This window comes from Podarcis melisellensis (genome assembly GCF_964234715.1).
Source record: "Podarcis melisellensis genome assembly, chromosome: 11".
NCBI lineage: Eukaryota > Metazoa > Chordata > Lepidosauria > Squamata > Lacertidae > Podarcis > Podarcis melisellensis.
The window spans coordinates 36,844,439-36,863,729 of NC_138543.1; the positions used below are offsets into that span (position 1 = coordinate 36,844,439).

General features: G+C 43.5%; 1 long non-coding RNA gene across 1 annotated transcript in view; it reads right to left on the reverse strand.

The window, feature by feature from the left end:
• The window catches only part of LOC309379928, a 36,783-nt gene extending 18,009 nt beyond the window's left edge, over positions 1 to 18,774 (reverse strand). The window contains exons 1-2 of the long non-coding RNA XR_014172685.1: positions 18,738 to 18,774; positions 18,222 to 18,267 (exon numbers count right to left, since the gene is read on the reverse strand). This is a non-coding gene — a long non-coding RNA (uncharacterized lncRNA). The remainder of the gene's footprint in view (positions 1 to 18,221; positions 18,268 to 18,737) is intronic.
• Between the last annotated feature and the right edge of the window lie 517 nt (positions 18,775 to 19,291).

A 19,291-nucleotide genomic window follows, 5' to 3' on the forward strand; every position in this document is an offset into this window, starting at 1 on the left:
CCCTCTCCCCACATGTGACTCCCAGCATCTGGCTCCAACTGTGAAGGCAGAACATAGCCATCATGGTTAGTAGCCACTGATAGCTGTATGCGCCATAAATTTTTCCCCTTCTCTTTCAAAACCATTCAAGTTGGCGACCATCACTACTCCCTGTAGAAACCAGTTCCATAATTTAACTATGTGCTGTGTGAAGAAGCACTTTCTGTTGTCTGTCCTGCCCAGTGCTGTGGCCCAAGCCTAACTTGGGGGCCACAGGTTCCCCACCTGTGGTTTACATGGAGAAAGCTACTGGATCTTTACGGTACAATCCTTTTCATATCTACTTAGAAGTCCTTTTGAGTTTAACAAACCTTACCCCCAGGTTAATATATATTGGCTTTCTGGATTGCATCTTTACGGTACAAACCTAACCATGTCTACTCAGAAGCAAGCTAGGTGAGTGGGTGTGGCAAGTCCCACTTAATCTAATTGGACTTCCTTTAGAGTAGACATAGATAGGCTTGCTTTGCTAGTCTCTTTTGAAAAGAGGAGGAAAGCTGGAAAATACACAGGCAGTGACTTCCCCTATATAAAGTTCACTGTGCAATATTTACTAACTTAATGCTGACAAAAGCAAATTGATTGCTAGCAAGTGCTTAGGGAGAGATCTGTCCTATTTAACTTACCCCTGTGACTATGTAAAGGCATCCATCACATCTACAAGTATTGTGCAACTCAAGGTACGACTACACCAGTGCCCCTCGGTTGCAGGTATATATATATACCTTAAAATATAATTTTAAGCATTTATATAGAGCCCTTCATAGACTTTCCCAGGATGACTTGGAATGTAGCAAAAACAATAATATAATAAAACACAGCAGAAAAAACAACAGTGGAGAAAAAGCGTACTTCACAAGACTGGGGAAATTAACACATCTTTTACCTAGCACTGAAAAAGCAACACTTTTGTGTTGGTGATTTGTGACTGTGCAAGTCGTTATCGACATGAAGCGTTTTTCTTAAAAATTCCTTGTCCAGTTGTGCTTGGAGAATATATTTACCCAACACAGCCAGAAAATAGGACATTTAGTAGCAATTCAGGCCAATTTCTTTAATTTTAGGTTAATAATTAAGAACACACACACAAGGATATGAAGGAGTGAATGCTGCTTCATGAAGAGGAATGTGGTAGACCAGTTTCTTTAATTTGCAGGTTTTTCATATGCAGGATCCAGTATGTGCTTGGACCAAGGCTGGTATTGCTTGCAGTGACATACCCAGCCATGCTCTGGACTGTGACAGTGCTCTCAGTGTTTGTCATGAACAATTAACAATGTGTGCTGAAAATAGCAGATCATTGTGCATTTTGTTAGGCTGGAGTATAGTCTGCAGGTTTTTAAAAAAATCAACATTCTGTTCAATGTAACCTCAAAAATGCTCTAAAAAAAGTTGTCGTTTTTAACTTGTAAGTTATGTACTTCAAGCCATTAGCATATATTTTCTTGTTTTGCATAATTAATTTTGCTTCCAATGGTCATGGGAAGTGATGCAGGACACTGAATCCACATCCCAAAACTTATTGCTTCCCCTTCTCATGGGTCTGAAGATTTCACTGAGCATAAAGACAACGAGTTTGTTTTTTATAACTGACACTTGGGATTCTCAGAATGCTGAATTCTGTACCCAGACATCCCACCCAAATCACAGAATGCAGACAGAGCCTCTTTCAGCAGCTGATCAAATGTGTCATCCATATTGATTAAACAAGCACTGTAGATCTGTACAATATTTTAGTTCTGAAAACCCAGTACTGCAGGAAACAAACACTGCCATGCATTTATGTTTCTTCAAAATCACTCTGTTACACCCACACCTGCGTTCTGATTTTGAAGAAAAAATAAGTGCAAATGTTCTTTTAACTTTGCAACCTGATCCTGAGTGTTTACAGTACTCAGAAATAAATCCCACGAAAGTTCTGTGGGACTTGTATCTAGATAAATATGCTTTGGATTGCAACATTGCTTTCCAAAAAAGAAAATCTTTTGTCATTGTACAGAGATTAAATCTGGCTGGTGTGTAGATAAATGTTTCAGTTCTTCCATCTGTTTTTGGCTACTGAGCAATTGTATAGGACTGTTCAAATATAGACTCTGCCTCCTCTTAATGGCTCTTGCGGCATGAGTGTAGGGTTCCTCATCATTTTAGTGCCCCACACAATAAACGTCGAGGATATAAATTTTGATATGCTTCCCAGCTGAATGGATGCCTAGAGTGGAGACAGACTGGCTGGAGCTAGAAGCTGTTAGCTTTGATTTACCTCCCTTCCATTATTCAATCCTATTGAGAATTTTGAGTAGCGATCACAAAGCATGTTGATTGGCTGCAGTTTATAGATTGAGTGATATTTAACTCCAGTCAATACTCGGCAACCTCCTAACGATATTAGCGACGATGAAGTAATGGTTGTTTGGTAAGAGGCAGACAATGAAGTAAGGTGTTTGCAAATAAATCCATTGACTGACGAGTTGTCCTCATTAACCATGAAGCACATGTGTTCCTTCAAATCCCTGGCAGGATTCCTGCCAAGAGGGAAGTACTTGTGAAAAGTTCTCCATGCCATTTCCTTGATGCAATATTTACGCTTTGCCTGGTTTGTAATGTTTGGCTCACAGGCTGGAGACCTACGTATGCTATGGGACACACTTCTACTATGTTTGGAGCTCAACATTTTTATGTGACCCAGAAGCACTCTTTCTTCATATGCTGTATCTGTTGCAGATGGGAACGTAAAGACAAGCAAAACAGAGGATATTGGGAGAGGGGAGGTGTCAAAGAACCCCAGAAGATTCTACAATGCAAAGTGTAAACAGATGAAACACAAAAGTAGAGAACCAGCCGGCCATTTTGCAGTAAGTGTTGCAAGATTCCATGTCCTGAGTAGCCCACCTAGCTACAGAAGCTCACTGGACAATCTTGGGCCAGCCGTTCTATTCCAGCTTTGTCTACCTCGCAAGGCTCTTGTGAGGAGGGAATAAGAGATTGATGATGTGCTCAGAGCTCCTGGAAGGAAGGGTGAAGCAAAGATGTAACAGAATATCCTATAATAAGCAAGGTAAGTGAGCTGTAATCTGGCTGCCACTTACTGATGCTCATTGTTGCACTCCATGTGCAAAAATATGTGAAAGATAAGAGTTCATGACCCCAGCGTGCTCTGATGAATCATGGGGTTGGAGAAAGTAAAAGTTCTGCTGCTCAGGATTTTCATGAGGGTGGCTGTTATGAGTTGCAAATACAGCCTAAACAATTATAGAGTGTGTCATCGCCGTTTTTCTAATCCTGGGGCAAGGTGCGGCAAGCTCTGCTAAGTTTCTTCCTCCTTGCACTAATGCATTTCTGTGTTATCCTTTGGGGTGCACACATTCAAAGTGCAGCACATAAATCGTAGTACAAGATGCGAGAAGAGCAGGGCAGGGAATAATCAAGCAGCAAACCATTGCGGTCTCCAAAGCCCTGCAACTTGGTGTGCTGATGTAGACATTTTTTTGCTGTGTCAGCTCCAGGCACCAAGGATCAGGCCCCTCGGGAGATGCATTGAAGTCTTCAGATCCAAAACATCCAGGCCTCTTTCCTCTGCCTGCGGATGTGGGACATTACTGCTGCCAAGCCAACAATTCATGTTTTGCTACATAGGTATACGAAGGTATATAAAGCTCACAGAGCTCTCCTGTAAAATTTGCTAGAGAGAACTATATGAGATAGTTATTTGACTACTACCTTGGCAAGAAGCTGTAACACTGCATACTTCCTTCTTTCCTGGGCATGTGTCTCTTTCTTTATCATGCGTCTAAGCTGACCACACATGCATGTCTGAGCTCTGCAGCTCAGAGAGCATTTTTGAACTTACATTTTGTACACTGTAACTTACATAGCGGTTATCAACCTGCCTTTATTTTGCTATTGTAATTGTTCCCCCAAGACCTAAATTATGTAAGTAAATACTAATTTTAGTTCTTCACAAAACAGTGTATGATTATTATTTTTAAGGGGGGAGGGGAAATACCAAGGAAAATCCTTAAAGCATCCTGGATTCTTGTGCTAGAAGTTTAAATCAATATTGTCTTAGCTTCTAAGTTTAAGTTGTAAAGGATGGTCCTATGCTGATCTCACTAATGTGAGCAAGGAAGGATAATAACTAAGCAATATATCTTCTCCTACAGCAGCCACGGGTAGTTTCGTGCCCATTTGGGCACAGCTTGGGTCCCCCACCACTGTTCTAGACTCCCATGTTTGCTATCAGGCAAGAACTCTTCTCTGGCAATAGAGCTGCTTGGCACGACAGGTTCCTTGGCATGGCAGGCTTGTAAGCAGATGGGGACAGAGTTCATGTTCCTTGGAATAGATGTCCTCAGAGATGTCCCATTTCCCCAAATATGGAGTCCTAATTAGGGGCTTTCCTGGACTGGCTTTTCTGGCATATATCCCAGAAGAGAAAGAAAGAGCTGATGAGGAGGCAAAGAGCAGCATACTAGTGTCAGCCTGCTACTCCCTGGGCTTTTCCAATGGTGGCTAGGGGAGATCTGTTACACGTACTGTGCACAGAGCTTACCCGAGTCTATGTCCTTTCTGTCTTAGAGCTCTTAAAATGTCCAGCCATCAAATCAGAACATGAATTTAATTGAAAGGCTTGAAACCAAACAGGCGACTCAAGTTTCACACTGGGAGAGCAGAGTGCAGCATTTCAGCAAGAAGAGTGGTAGAAGATAAAAAGAAAAGCCTACTCTTTATGCTGCTTTCCCATGACAGTGTCGGTATAGTGAAGCATCAGGGAAATATTGTATCTATTCACCACATTTAAATCCTACCTTTCTTCCAAGGAGCTCAAGGCAGAATGCATAGTCTGCCTCTGCTTTTTATACTCACCATCTGTGTGGTAGGTTAAGATCAGATGAATTTTATAGCTGAGGGGACATTTGACTTTGTGTCTCCCCAGTCCTAGCCTGATCCTCCAAATCATTTATTTAATTCATTTATATCCTACCTTTCTTCCCAAAGGTTTCCATGGCAGTGCCACACTGCTATGCCACACTGATTGTGCCACATCGCACCATGCCGGTTCTCACATTGCAGCAGGTCTGGCAAGTTTCTATCAAGAACTCCAGTATCTTCAGGCTGACTAGTGTGTAGGGATGGGGGGATATCATCTGACTTGCCACACCGACTGAACTTCTACTTTCTGAAACGATTTGTGAACAGCCACCCTTCAAAATTCACACAAGCACCCCTCTGCACCATCCCAACACATATCCCTGCAACTACACAACCTCCCCCCTGCAAACACACCCTGTATTCTCCTGTACACAGGATGCAACCACACCACATGCTCTTGCAGCCACAAATGTCATGGAACTACATATGCAAAATGTTTTAGGTGCTTCATAAAGCAGTACTCCAGACTCTCCATGTGGATATGGGTCTGAAAGACCAAGGGAAAGTGTGGGTGCATGGAGGGTAGGTTATTAGCAAGCACAGTTTGTGACATTCCACAACATCATTGCTGATCATCTGGTACATCTGTTTAAGCTTCCAATTTTCCAGCTCTTGGGAGCCTGAGCGAACATGAAATAGCCTTAACTCTGATCTTAAACTGGCAGGGTTTTTGAAATCACTGGTTTTTATTTATTAACTTCATCCAAACACATCAGCAAAACTCCACTGAATTCTTTCTGGCCTTACAAGGAAGTATTTAGGACTGCCGCCTTATAGTCAGTAAATATTTCCTACTCATTAAAGCAGGGAAAGAAAGAGGATCTCAGATTTCCTTAACATCTGAGAGCAACATGTGGCATTTGAATGCTGGGTAGCTTGAGGGATTGATTAATGTGCTGTTAATAAAATTTATTATACTTTAAGCTGCAAGTGATTTAAAGGTTGTTACTATAGGCACTTCCTAAACAGATAATAACAATGAATATATTTATGGATGGGAGCAGGGAGGCTGGTGTGTGACAGCTCAGAGCAAAAATCAGTCATCCTTGCTAATAGCCAAACTTTCCACTGGTTCATCAGCAGAATGCTAGTTATGGGCAAACTTTGAAGATGCGATTATGGACTGAGTTTGCCAGATAACTCATCCTCATAAGATCCAGTAGTTCAGTATTTCATCCAAAATGGGTTCATTTAAATTAGAAGATAACTCACCAAGGAAACAAGACAAATCTATATCACTGACAAAGGAAACATCCCACTTTGAAATCCATGTATTTCCTGAAGAAGCATACATGCTACCTGGTTGCTATAGCAATTGGTTTGCAACTAAATCGAGCCATCTTGCAACCCAGGAGTACAATCCAAAGCTTTGAGCTTTGCAGCCAATATACCTTTCACATCACAGAACTCCATCTACATAGAAACAAGAGACTTATTTCTCTTGTCTCTCTTTGGACAACCACTTGGCCTAGGGCTGCCATACATCCGGAATTTTCCAGACATAGTCGGTATTCAGCCCCCTTAAGCAGCATCTGGGGGCAGAAATCACTGAAACTTCTCAGAAAATCTGGGCGTATGTCAGCCCAAGGTTGGTTGTGTAGATTTTGGCAACTCTAGTTAACCAGGATAATTCACTTGAAGATTAAGGCTGTGATGGATATGCATAGAGGTTTGAAAGCTAGTCTCCAGCTGATTGGAGGGCAAATGTCTAAAGCTTTTCACAGTCAAGGGATATTTTCTTTGCATAATGGCATTTTATCCATGAAGTGGAAAATTATTGTCCATAATTTGTCATACATATTCATAATTTGGGAAGTTTGCACATTGCAGAGCACAAAATAGAGAGCAAGATAATCACATGGACTTTGTGGACAATCCTGGTACAGCACAGGGTAGCATCTTCCTGTGACAGCTGGTGCAGTTGTTTTCTAGAATGATCTGTCGAAGGAGGAGGGGAATTCCCATCCTTACTATAAACAGGTGGTGGCGGTGGGGTGCGTCAGCACTGTGCAAGAGCCTTTTGGGTTGTGCCTTCACAACAGTCAATGAACTCCCCACTGAGGGATGCCTCGGCTATGCAATATATTCCTTTTGGTGGCAGGTGAAGATGCTCTTCTTAAAACCAGGCTTTTAATAGGTGATAAAGGTAAAGGTAAAGGTACCCCTGACCGTTAGGTCCAGTCGCATACGACTCTGGGGTTGTGGCACTCATCTTGTTCTATAGGCTGAGGTAGCCGGCGTTTCTCTGCAGACAGCTTCCGGGTCATGTGGCCAGCATGACTAAGCTGCTTCTGGTGAACCAGAGTAGTGCACAGAAACGCCGTTTACCTTCCCGCCGGAGCGGTACCTATTTATCTACTTGCACTTTGACGTGCTTTCAAACTGCTAGGTGGGCAGGAGCAGGGACCAAACAACAGGAGCTCACCCCGTTGCGGGGATTCAAACCGCCAACCTTCTGATCGGCAAGCCCAAGGCTCAGTGGTTTAGACCACAGCGCCACCCGCGTGATAGGTGATAGGTGAAGCCAATTGTAAGTATGACACTGCTATGATACTATTTATGTAGACATTTTGTGTGAATTGGTTTAAATAATTTTGTGTTTGGCTTTGTTTTGTCGTACTCCACCCTGCGATTGTTGCAGAGAAGGGCACTATAAAATTAAGGGTGGGTTTGCAAATGTTCACTTGCACATATGTAGACTCACTGGCACCAGCTCCAATCAGGCACAGGCTTCAGCCAGCCAATCAGCTACCTTGTTGCTTGCCTGGTGCAGAGCAAGGAGCCTCCTGCCTAATCTTGATAAGGTGGGACATCCCACTCCCGGATAATTGCGCGCTCTCTCTCTCTCTCTCTCTCTCTCTCTCTCTCTCTCTCTCTCTCTTGTCTTCAGTGGTGACCAGCAGGAGTTCCTGCTCAAGAACCACTTCGCTGGCCACTTCTGGCATCTCCTGGATCCTCACATCTTGGACAATTTGGCCAAGGTCTAGCACAGTGCTTCCCAAACTTTTGGGGGGCCACTGCCCCCTTTGTTCCATAAACTCACCCCCAAGTGCCTCCTACTTTACCCTATCAAAAGCATTGTTCAGAACGGCAGTTTCCACGATTCACTAAGGAAGATAATAATGGAATAAAGTTCAAATCAATAACAATTAATTGCAGATTTATTCAAAATCCAATTAAAACTATTTAGTTTAGTTGATTCAACAAAACTGCTGCACTTGATCCACTGAGGTCTGCTTTTCAAAGCCTTAGTCATTTACACTTCCAGTGCCCCCTTGCCATCTTCTTGGCTCTCAGTGCCCCCCCCCCCGAATCCCACCTCACCCCAAAGGCAAATATTTCCCACTTTGGGAAAAACTGGCCTAGAAGAAGTTCAATAATAAACACACAGGACATTATAACAGAAATTCTTTTAAAAAATGAAAAAAAATGAGGGGTTAAAAAAAAATACCCTGTGCCCATTTTGCTCCAATATTTTTTGTTCTTTTAATGTTGTTGGGTGGCACAGGCTAGGACTGAGATATTTATAAACTTCCTATTACCTCATGACACGAGCCATCAGCAAAGTTAAACTGAGCACATACTTGACCTTTGCAATGAATGCGTACATTGGTAGGAAGTTTTATGTGTACATTTCGGCATAAATAATACAGAAGCTCTGGGAGCCTCAGTGCGCGGAGTGAGCCGAGACAGGCACCTGGGCCTTACAAACAGATGGCCAGACCATCTGAAATGGAGCACCCTCTTTTGGCTTTTTTGTTGCTCCCTGATTCTAGTTTCACTACCTTCTAGGTTTGTCTTCCTGGATGGGAATGAGATCACCACATAACTGTCTGATGATGACACACAGCAACAGGTTCTCCAGTTTTCCAGTCCTACTGCTTTGGAATGTGATGACTATGTTGACAATTTACATGGCATTGTGGAACACTTTTGAAAGGGCCTTTTTATTTTTGGGGGGAGGAAAGGTGAGTATGGCGGGAGACATGATAGCGGAGTATAACATTCCGCAAGGCATGGAGAAAGTGGACAGGCCTTTCTCAGTATTCTAGAATCCAAGGGTCAGCCAATGAAGATGGGAATATTCACTACAGACAAAAGGAAGTGCATAGTCACACAGCACATAGTTTAAACTGTGGAATTCATTTACCACAAGATGCAGTAATGGCCACTGGAAAGACTTTAAAATAGGTTTAGACAAAGTCATGGAGGATAAGCTCAGGGGCGGCCTGAGGCATTTCAGCAACCAAGACTAAACACCCCACTGCTTCCCCCAAAATGGGGAGGGGCAAGCTCTGTACGGGTGCTGCCACCCCTGACTGGCTGGATGGGTGAGATCCCCCCACCTGCCCAACAACAAGGAGAAGTCAGTGAAAAGCCTCCCCCCCCCCCAATTGCCTGGCCAGGGATGGAGATCCTTTTCTGGTTGGTTGTGAATTGGAAGAAATTAAAAATACCAGCGAATAGGTCGGGATTATAGATGTCTCAGTGCTTTACCTGGAGAAGGTCCCTGCTGTAATCCTTGCAACCTTGTGGTTGTTTTATCTATATTATAATAGGGTTTTCCACAGTATTACAATGGAACAATACAGTCCTTTATTCCTCCTCCCCTATTCCAGCTTCCTTACTGCTCTTCAAACTCATGCCCTCTTTTTAACTACAGTATTTTCATCTCTGTTGTACAGTTGTTAAGAATGCTGCAGGCTCAGTGTCAGGGTTCTGCTGGAGCCCCAGTATAACATCCATTTAGTTGGAGAGGTTTCCATCCCTACATTGTGCCTCCTTCCACTTCTAGAAGAACTGCTAAGGAGGCATAATGTGGGCATCACTTGGCGAAGAGTTCCAAAAATGCATCCCCAAACTCTTTGAAACTTGACTGATTATGTAGTTCATAGAGTAGAATTTTCTCATGGTTGCAGGAGGTATTGCAGCTGGTTTTCTGTGCTTGTTGTGGTCTAGGCTTTCCAGTATTTAAATCCACAGAGGCGGATTTAGAGGAGAGCAACCACTTCAGTCACACTGGGCATAGAGCCTAGGGGGCGCTGCAAGGGACACCACAACTATCATGGAGAATGGAGTGCAAGAGGCAGGGGGCGCCGCCAAATTTTGGCATTGCACAAGGCGCTGCTGAAATGTAAGACCCCAAGGTTTGCCGCTAATTATTCATTTTGCTGCCAGTGTGGTTCAGTGGAACCATCCTTCCTGTGCTTTTGATAACCCTCACCTGGCAGTTGTGCAACTATCTGCAGATGAAAAAGGATTGGGTAGCAGATGATGCAAAAGATCTCTGCCTGACACCCTGGAGAGAGTCAAAGTCAGTCAAGTAAGACAATACTACACAGACAGTCTGACTAGTATAAGGCAGCTTTTTATATTTCTATCCTGTTGTGTGAAAAAGTGTAGATTGACATTAAATAAGTCGTTCGATTAAGAACCTTCTTGCAGTCCCCCATGCTGGAGCCGCTGTCAAGCATTTGAAGTGTGTATACATGCAGACACATAACTGTACCTAGGTGTTCTTTTTCAAAAATCAAGTAGGTGAACAAATGCCACTGAATAGCCAACGTCAGTGGCTGAGTAAAACACAGACCAGCCCTTTCATCTGTAGAAAGGCCCACACCCATCACACAACATAAAATTAGATTAGGCCTCATTCCCACTGACGTGAGCATTGCCACGCTTCTGTGGATGTCATTCCGAAGAAATGGTCTAATATAAACAAGGTGAAGGTTGACATTCACAAAGTCCGCTCCATTTTTAAAATGGTTCTATATATTTCCATTGCTGGAAATGGAAACTTACGATTGGCTCCCATAGTTACATTTGCAAGCAGCACTGTTACGTTACAGCGAATTGCCTGAATTCCACTTTCACCTGCTTTTAAGCTGGCCCTTTTAAATGCAAGCTCAGGAAAAGAGATAAAAACTTGCTGAATAAAGCAAGGATATCCCTTGTGGAGTGCCAAGGAAAACATGCTTAGTTAAATGCGACTGGTTCAGCTGCACCTGTAACTGACATACAATTTGGACCTGCTTCACCGATGGAGCTACCCACATGCATGGACAGTATAGGTGGAGCTTTCCATGATCAGCTGCTCAGTTTGGTGGATCTTAATCTTGTCAGGGGTTTGCCCTGATGCAAGTAGTTGCCTGCATGAAGCGAGAATTGGATTATAATTCCACTTAACAAAAAACACTAGCTCTAGTATTCTTGGAGCCTCAGTTCAGTGGCAGTTGCATGCCACGTATATTAAATAAGTGGCTGAGGATTGCATCACAGGGTTTCATTGTATTTATAGCTGTCACAAGCATCACAGTAACCCAGGCTGTAAACTGATACTGAAGTATATGAAGATCCTGCTGGATCAAGCCAAGAGCCCAGCTAGTCCAGCATTCTGTTCTCACCAAGTAATGTGGGAACTATCTGTTTAGCTCCATAGAGCAAATTATGACATACCCGTATTTTTCGCTCTATAACACGCACCAGACCATAACACGCACGTAGTTTTTAGAGGAGGAAAACAAGAAAAAAAATATTCTAAAATAGTGGATATATTCTAAAATATTCTAAAATATATTCTAAAATATTTTAATATATTCTAAAATATTCTAAAATAGTGGATATATATGATTTTTGTGGTTCATGCTGTGGCCACAGACATGTGATCTGACAGTGAGTTTGGAGTAGCCCAATGCAAAAATCCTGAGGATCCATGTGGATCCATGCTTTGTAACCACGGAGGAGGGAAGGAAGGGGAACCATGGATCCTCTGCTCACGACTGCAGCAGATCCCCCCCCCCCGCCACCCGCAGGCATTCGCTCCATAACACGCACAGACATTTCCCCTTACTTTCTAGGGGAAAGATTGTCCCAAGGACAAAACTGGACGAAGCTGCTCCAGAGGGCATTGCTGATGGCAAACATCTACTTCATCTGGTTCTACTTGATTTTCCACTCTTGGTTTAGAAAGCAGACATCTATTTCAGCAGGCTTGACCAAAAGAAAGGTGGAAACTTCCACGACAGGGTTGGAATGATAATTTCTTTAAGCCCAATTGCAGTGTTGGAGAAATAGTTCCCGAGAGATTAGTAGAAAATGTTTTAGATCATTTTAGCAGTTGTCTGATAAATCAGGGATCAGTCTGAGAGACACATCCTCTCTTGGGCAGCCTTCCAAGACTCGAGAAGGGCACGAGGCAAGGCTGGTGAGGTAAGGAGAGTCCCAAGGGCTACCTAGAGGGGTGTGGACAGCTGTATTTCACACATGTGGCAAGTGACCCATCAGGTACATGAAGCATTTGTATGAGCCACAGAATCTCCTGAGCTCTAGAAGGTGAAACTAAGGGGAGCCTCGATACATAAAGTCTATCCTATAGGCAGAGTGGGCAGGCAGTCCCATGGGGCAGCATGATTCAAGGAGTCTCCTTGACGCTGGAGGACATGCACAAGTCCAGGCTCTCATGTTGGCTCTGACTCTGGCACAGAGGACTCAGGAGCATGCTCTGTTTATGCATGTTTATACTAGTTCAATCCTGCCAAGAGCAGCAATGCATTTCCTTGAGAGATTCAACATGGGTGATGATACTGTCTTTAATATAAGGACGGATGTCTCTCCTCATTGTCCTTGCTCAGTCTGCCTGCTAGTTGTGGAGAGGAGGCTAAAGGCTACTTGTGCCAACTTCTAGTCTGTATCTTGAAGGTGGGAATTAGAGGATCCTGGGAAGCGAGCCAAGTCACACTTCAGTTGCATGGCTACAGGTCAAAAAGTTGGGATAGTAGATAATCTCAGGAGCATGGTGGCTTTCTGCCAGTGTGTGGCCTGATTAGACTATCACTAACGTCCCACGGTTTATCTGCTGTAGGACAGATGGACCCCATTGGAGGATACATTTCAGCTAGCCTTATTACAGCAGTGGCACTGCTGTAAACAAAGCCCACATCTTTAGATTAGAGAGAGAGAGAGAGAGAGAGAGAGGAGAAGAGGTAGTTGTTTTCATATTCTTTGATAATGCATATTGCTAGAATCACCATAGGAAACAACCAGAGAGACTTCCCCCTCTGCTCCTTCTTTATGTTGCTGCCAAGTTAAGATATGCCAATGCTTATACATGTGTAAACTCCATAGTGGGAAGCGGAAGTGCCAGCTTGCAAGGGTGATTGGGGTGGGGGCAATGATGTTGCTGGTGGTCCTGCTTCCTGCTCCTCCTCCTGATGATGCCCCTGGCAGCAGGCTGCTTCAACCCTCCTTCCCCTCCACGGCAGGAGGAGGAGGAGATGGAGAAGGAGCAAGCCACTGAAGCTACACTATGGTTGGTTCCATGCTTTGGCTCCATGCTATTCTAGGCTGCATCAGCAGAAGTTTAGTGTCCAAAGTAAGGTAAGTCATAGTACTATTCTGTTCTGCCTTGGACAAGGGTCTGGAAACCAAGTCTTATGAGGAATGGTTGAGGGAGTTGGGTATGTTTAGCCTGGATAAGAGGAGACTGAGAGGAGAGGGTAAAAAGGTAAAGGTAAAGGGACCCCTGACCATTAGGTCCAGTCGTGACCGACTCTGTGGTTGTGGCGCTCATCTCACTTTATTGGCCGAGGGAGCTGGTGTACAGCTTCCGGGTCATGTGGCCAGCATGACTAAGCAGCTTCTGGCGAACCAGAGCAGCGCACGGAAACACCGTTTACCTTCCTGCTGGAGCGGTACCTATTTATCTACTTGTACTTTGATGTGCTTTTGAACTGCTAGGTTGGCAGGAGCAGGGACCGAGCAATGGGAACTCACTCCGTTGCGGGGATTCGAACCACCGACCTTCTGATTGGCAAGTCCTAGGCTCTGTGGTTTAACCCACAGCGCCACCCACGTCCCTTAGGAGATAGGGTAACCACCTTCAAATATGTAAAGGGCTGCCACCTTCCAGGTGTTTTGGACTACAATTCCCATCAGCCCCCATGTTGCAAAGGCTGTAAAAGCGATCTTCTTCTGAATAGTCTGTTATTGGAGGGATTTGTATTCCATCAACAGGGCCCTGCAGAAACCTGATTATAAAGGCAGGGAGAGGAAACACACACACACACACACACACACACACACACACACACACCATTTGTACTCTGTATTAATATTGATAGAGTAAAAAAGCATTAATCTTTGGAAACCTGATAATTCTTGATGTGGATGAGAGTCTCTCAGGTACAGCTTGATTCTGAATCTTGGCCCTTGCCAGGATTGATTCCGTCGTGCTGAGCCTGCTCATTCCTTTCTTCATTGAATCTGTCCTCCTGAGCCTGTTCATTCCTTTGTTCATTCTTTTAATGTTTTAATGGGCTCCTTCATTCTTGCGCTGCTCTCCTACAGCACCAAGTTTCCTCTTCCCTTCTGCTCTTCCAGGGTTCGTCCACCAGGCCAGCTGCACCATTGTGCTGAGTCGGCATTCTGGCACACTCCTGCGCTTCCTCTCGCTGACTCTCAGGAAGTCTTGCACGGAGCATAAAGTGAGCTCATAGCTTGCAACAGGAGGGCACAGAGAGCAGCACCCAAAAGGAGCAGCACAGCCTGCAACACAATTGCCTCAATCAGAAGCCGGGTCTAAAGGGCTGGGTGTTGGCGAGAGTGTGGGCACTAAAAAGAACAAACGGCTCATTTTTGTGGCCTTTTGGTTCCCAGAGAACAGGATGCATTGCTGAAATGTGCTTGTGTAGGCATCTGGGTATGCATGGCCATTCTTTCAGCAGCAGAGCCATCGTCTGTGTATATGGCAAAGAGTTCTCTGACAATGGAAAATTTGCATTTAGGGATGTTGGGGAATTCTGATGAAAATGGAAAGTGGAACAGAAATTGCCAATATTCATTTTTTCCTTCCATGTCTGGAACAGAAATCAATCAAGTGAATAGGATTAGCATTGACTGTTGCTGTTGCTCTCAGTCTGCACTCAGTGCGCAATTGATTACACTCACCTCACACCATTTGCATTGTGTTTCCTTTGCATTGAAAGAAATGGGGTGGAATAATGTAATGACAACATAACTTACGTTGTATGCAGTTAATGACGTAAGCAATGTAATTTTGCCTCAATGGACAGTGAATGACATAGTTTTGGGCAGAAGAGGAACTACAAGAAAATGGAAACTGTGCTGCATGTGATGAATACAAAATGAAAAACGGTGCCTTCTTACATCCCTGCTTGCATTCTCTTTTGTCCGCAGTTATTATTCCAGTTTATACACTGTGGTTTCCAGTATTAACTGGGCTGCATGGGATAGTAGCAATGCAAACTACAGAAATCAAGGGTGACAATCTTTCAAAGTAAAATGAAATATACTGTTAGAGTCTGTTCAGAGTAATGGGGTTGATGATGATGAAGATGAAGATGAAGATGAAGATGATGATGACGATGACGATAATAATGCCCTAGTTACTCTGGGCAGCTTTCAGCATATATTAGAACATAGTAAAACAGGTTATAATCACTATGCTGTGATCTCTTCCAGAATATTGGGGTAGAATTAAATGCTGCACTAACATGATGGTTCCATTAGTACTAGCATTTCTGCTTTCCAGAGAGCATTCTTCTACCCCCCCTCCCATGTGCTGTTCTGGGCATTCTCCTTCCCTCCACAGTGGATTTGGGGAAGGCATATGAGGCATGGGGGGGAGAAGGGAAAGCCCCACTGCATAATTGGAGTCCTTGCACCGGCTTCCATTAATGCACTGGGTTAATTGAATGCGAACCATAGCCCCTTAAAAACTGGTGGCAGCTACAAACCCAGCAAACCCACCATGGAATCATCTTCCATGCAGTTTTTTAAAGTAAAGGTTAGGGAAACATTTTATGGGGAACCTACAGCAGTGGGTATCCTAAACCAATGTTCTTCAAACTTGAATCTCCAAGTGTTGTTAAATTACAACTCCCATGATCCCCAGACAGTTGAGCCCAATGGTCACAGATGATGGGAGTTCTGGTCCATCAACATCTGAAGGCCCAAGGTTGAAGAACACTGTCCTAAATTGATTTTGGTTTTCTCCCAACTCTTTTCAGTCGCAGTCTCTTTGCTCCCTTTGCTTTTTTTAAAAAATTTTTTAAATAATTTTTATTAATTTTCAAACACATAATAAAAAACAAACAAAACACAAAACAAAAACATACAAAACATTTAAACACGTATAATTTCATAATCTTAATTTCATACACCTTCTTTCCTCCGACTTCCCCATACCTCCCTTTCGCTGCATCCTTATTTTACAATTCTTTAGCAACCCTTTAGTCAATTTGTCTATTAGTTCCCTTTCATTAAATTTCATTAAATTTATTAGTTACAGCTGTAATTCTCTACTTCTTACCCCTTGACATCTTAACACTCCTCAATTTTACAACAATTTTTAAGATATATTTTAAATTTCTTCCAATCTTCTTCCACTGTCTCTTTCCCCTGGTCGCGGATTCTGCCGGTCATCTCTGCCAGTCCCATAAAGTCCATCACCTTCGTCTGCCATTCTTCCAGAGTAGGTAGTTCTTGCATCTTCCAATACTTTGCCAGAAGAATTCTTGCTGCTGTGGTAGCGTACATAAAAAAGGTCCTGTCCCTCTTTGACACCAATTGGTCAACCATGCCCAAGAGAAAAGCCTCAGGTTTCTTAGGAAAGGTCCACTTAAGGACTTTCTTAATTTCATTATAGATCATTTCCCAGTAGGCTTTAATCTTCGGGCAGGTCCACCAAAGGTGGTAAAAGGTACCTTCAGTCTCATTACATTTCCAACATTTATTATTGGGCAAATGATAAATTTTTGCAAGCTTGTCTGGGGTCATGTACCACCTGTAGATCATTTTCATTATATTTTCTTTTAAGGCATTACATGCCGTGAATTTAATACCAGTGGTCCATAACTGCTCCCAGTCAGCAAACATAATGTCATGACCGATATCTTGTGCCCATTTAATCATAGCTGATTTCACCGTTTCATCCTGTGTATTCCATTTCAACAGCAAGTTATACATTCTTGACAAATTTTTTGTATTGGGTTCTAACAGTTCTGTTTCTAATTTTGACCTCTCCTTCTGAAATCCTATTTTCCTGTCCTGCTTAAATGTCTCATTTATCTGATGGTAATGCAACCAATCTCGGACTTTGGACTTTAATTTCTCATAACTCTGAAGTTTAACCTTCTCACCATCTTGTTCTAGAATTTTGGCCATTTAGAATCCATATTAAGTTTTTTCACCGCCTTAGCTTCCATTGGTGACAACCACCTGGGAGTTTTACTTTCCAACAAGTCTTTGTATCGAATCCAAACATTATATAATGCTTTCCTGACAATATGGTTTTTGAAACTTTTATACACCTTTGCCTTGTCATACCATAAATATGCATGCCAACCGAAGTTATTATCATACCCTTCCAAATCCAAAATGTCTCTTTGCTCCCTTTGCACAACTGAAGGACTTGTGTTTAAGGGAGACAATGAAAGACAATGAAGGAAGGAGAAACCAAAGATGCCACCATGTTGTTTTTCAGATGACATAGACACAAACTAATGAAAATGCAGCTCATTGCTGTTTCTTTTCTGGAATAAATTTGCTACCAGGTGTGGTAACACAGCGGTCTGAAATGGAATTCCAGCACAATCAAGTTTATTTATAGGTAACAGTGTCAGAATGACACTTGATCAGTGCCAGCATCAAGCATGGACATCACTGGGCACCTGCTAAGGTCCACACCACGGTGGAGGTGGGGACAAATGCCAACTCCCAGAGCCTCCTGGCCCTGCTGCTCCTACTCCCTAGCACTGCCTGCTGAGGAGATCGGGAAGGGCTTTGCTTGACTTGCACTCTTCCTCTGGGTGTTTGTACAGATTGGGCCTAGAGGAAGGGAATGGGCACTAAGAACAGAAGTGAGGAGGAGGGTGAGGGCCCATTGCCAATCTCTTAGCCAGGGGTTCTCCACTACCTGGATCAGACATTGCCCTAGACAAACGGGAAACAATGCCATTTGTGAAATCTGTCCAGGCACACTTTAATGAGGTATGAACTTTCCCAGGACAAAATCCAGAAGTGGCTGAGGCAAGAGAAAAGGGGGCCGTGTATCCTTGGCTGCGCTCAGTAGAGCAAGGTGAGGTCTGCCAGAGCCCATTAAGCATGGCATCAAAAAGAGTTCGCTTCAGCCCAGTGCCTTGGCCAGTTCAACAAGGGTCTGCTTCTACTAACAGCAATTTCCCTGGTCCCACCATCAGGGCCTGAAGACTGATTGTTCCAGGAGCATGCATTACCTTGACACTGCAAGGGCATCATCCCAGCACTGCAGGACAGGTCTACCTATGCAAACATTGAGAAATGTAGAGCTATTTCTGGCAACACAATAGTCATTCCACATGGGGCAAAGCACCTATTATTCATTGAATATAACTTGAAAACGATGAAGTGATTATTCCATGCTTGGCAGCAGCAGCTGATGCATTGTGGGAGAATGAAGGAAGCTTTGTCTAACATACTGTGTCAAAGGCTGTACTCTTTTTTTTAAAAAAAGTGCTTTATTTTCTAGTGCATTGGGAAGAAATGCTTGGCTTTGCATCCTACAGATTTGGGATTATTGCCATGTTTTCTACTCAAGAGCAGAACCTTAGTTCTACTTGCTTCTTTGTCTCCCCACCCCCAACCAATGTCTCATAATTGTTTGAAATACATTCAAGGCTGGCGTGGTTATTCAGTTTAAGATTAACCCTCAGAGCACCATCAGGAATACTCTTGATCAGGGAAGACAGGCAGTAAGTAACCTCCTGACGCACTTCCCTTTGTAGCTCTGTGGTGGAACACATCTTTGCATATCAGGAGTCCCAAGTTTAATCAATGGCATCTCCTAGTGGGACTGGAAAGAAGTCTTGCCTGAAACCCTAGGGAACCTGAGCCACTGCCAGTCAGCTTAGGTAGTACTGGGCAACAGTTTCTTACAGCATACGATGGGGAGGCATTTGAGAACCAGGCTGCCTATCTCAGCACCACTGTTACAACCTCAGCAAAACGAAGTGTAACGTACAAATGAAATTGAGATAACAGGAATGGACACAAAGCAAAGGAGCAAAAGCCTGCCTCTCTTTTGTCCGTGTGAGATTTGGTTACCATCTGTCAAAGTGAAGTGTGGAAACCCACAAAAGTGATTGAGCAACGCCTGACCCCATGATCATATTTTGTTCAGACGGATTATGCAGCTGTCTACAGGAGAAGCAGACAAGATCTCCAGAGCACTAAATGTCCCGAGCCAATGATGGATGAAGCAACTGAGCGAATGCAGGTGTGCCAACATCAGATTCAGGCAAGCCAGAGGGTTAAGACAGAACAAATG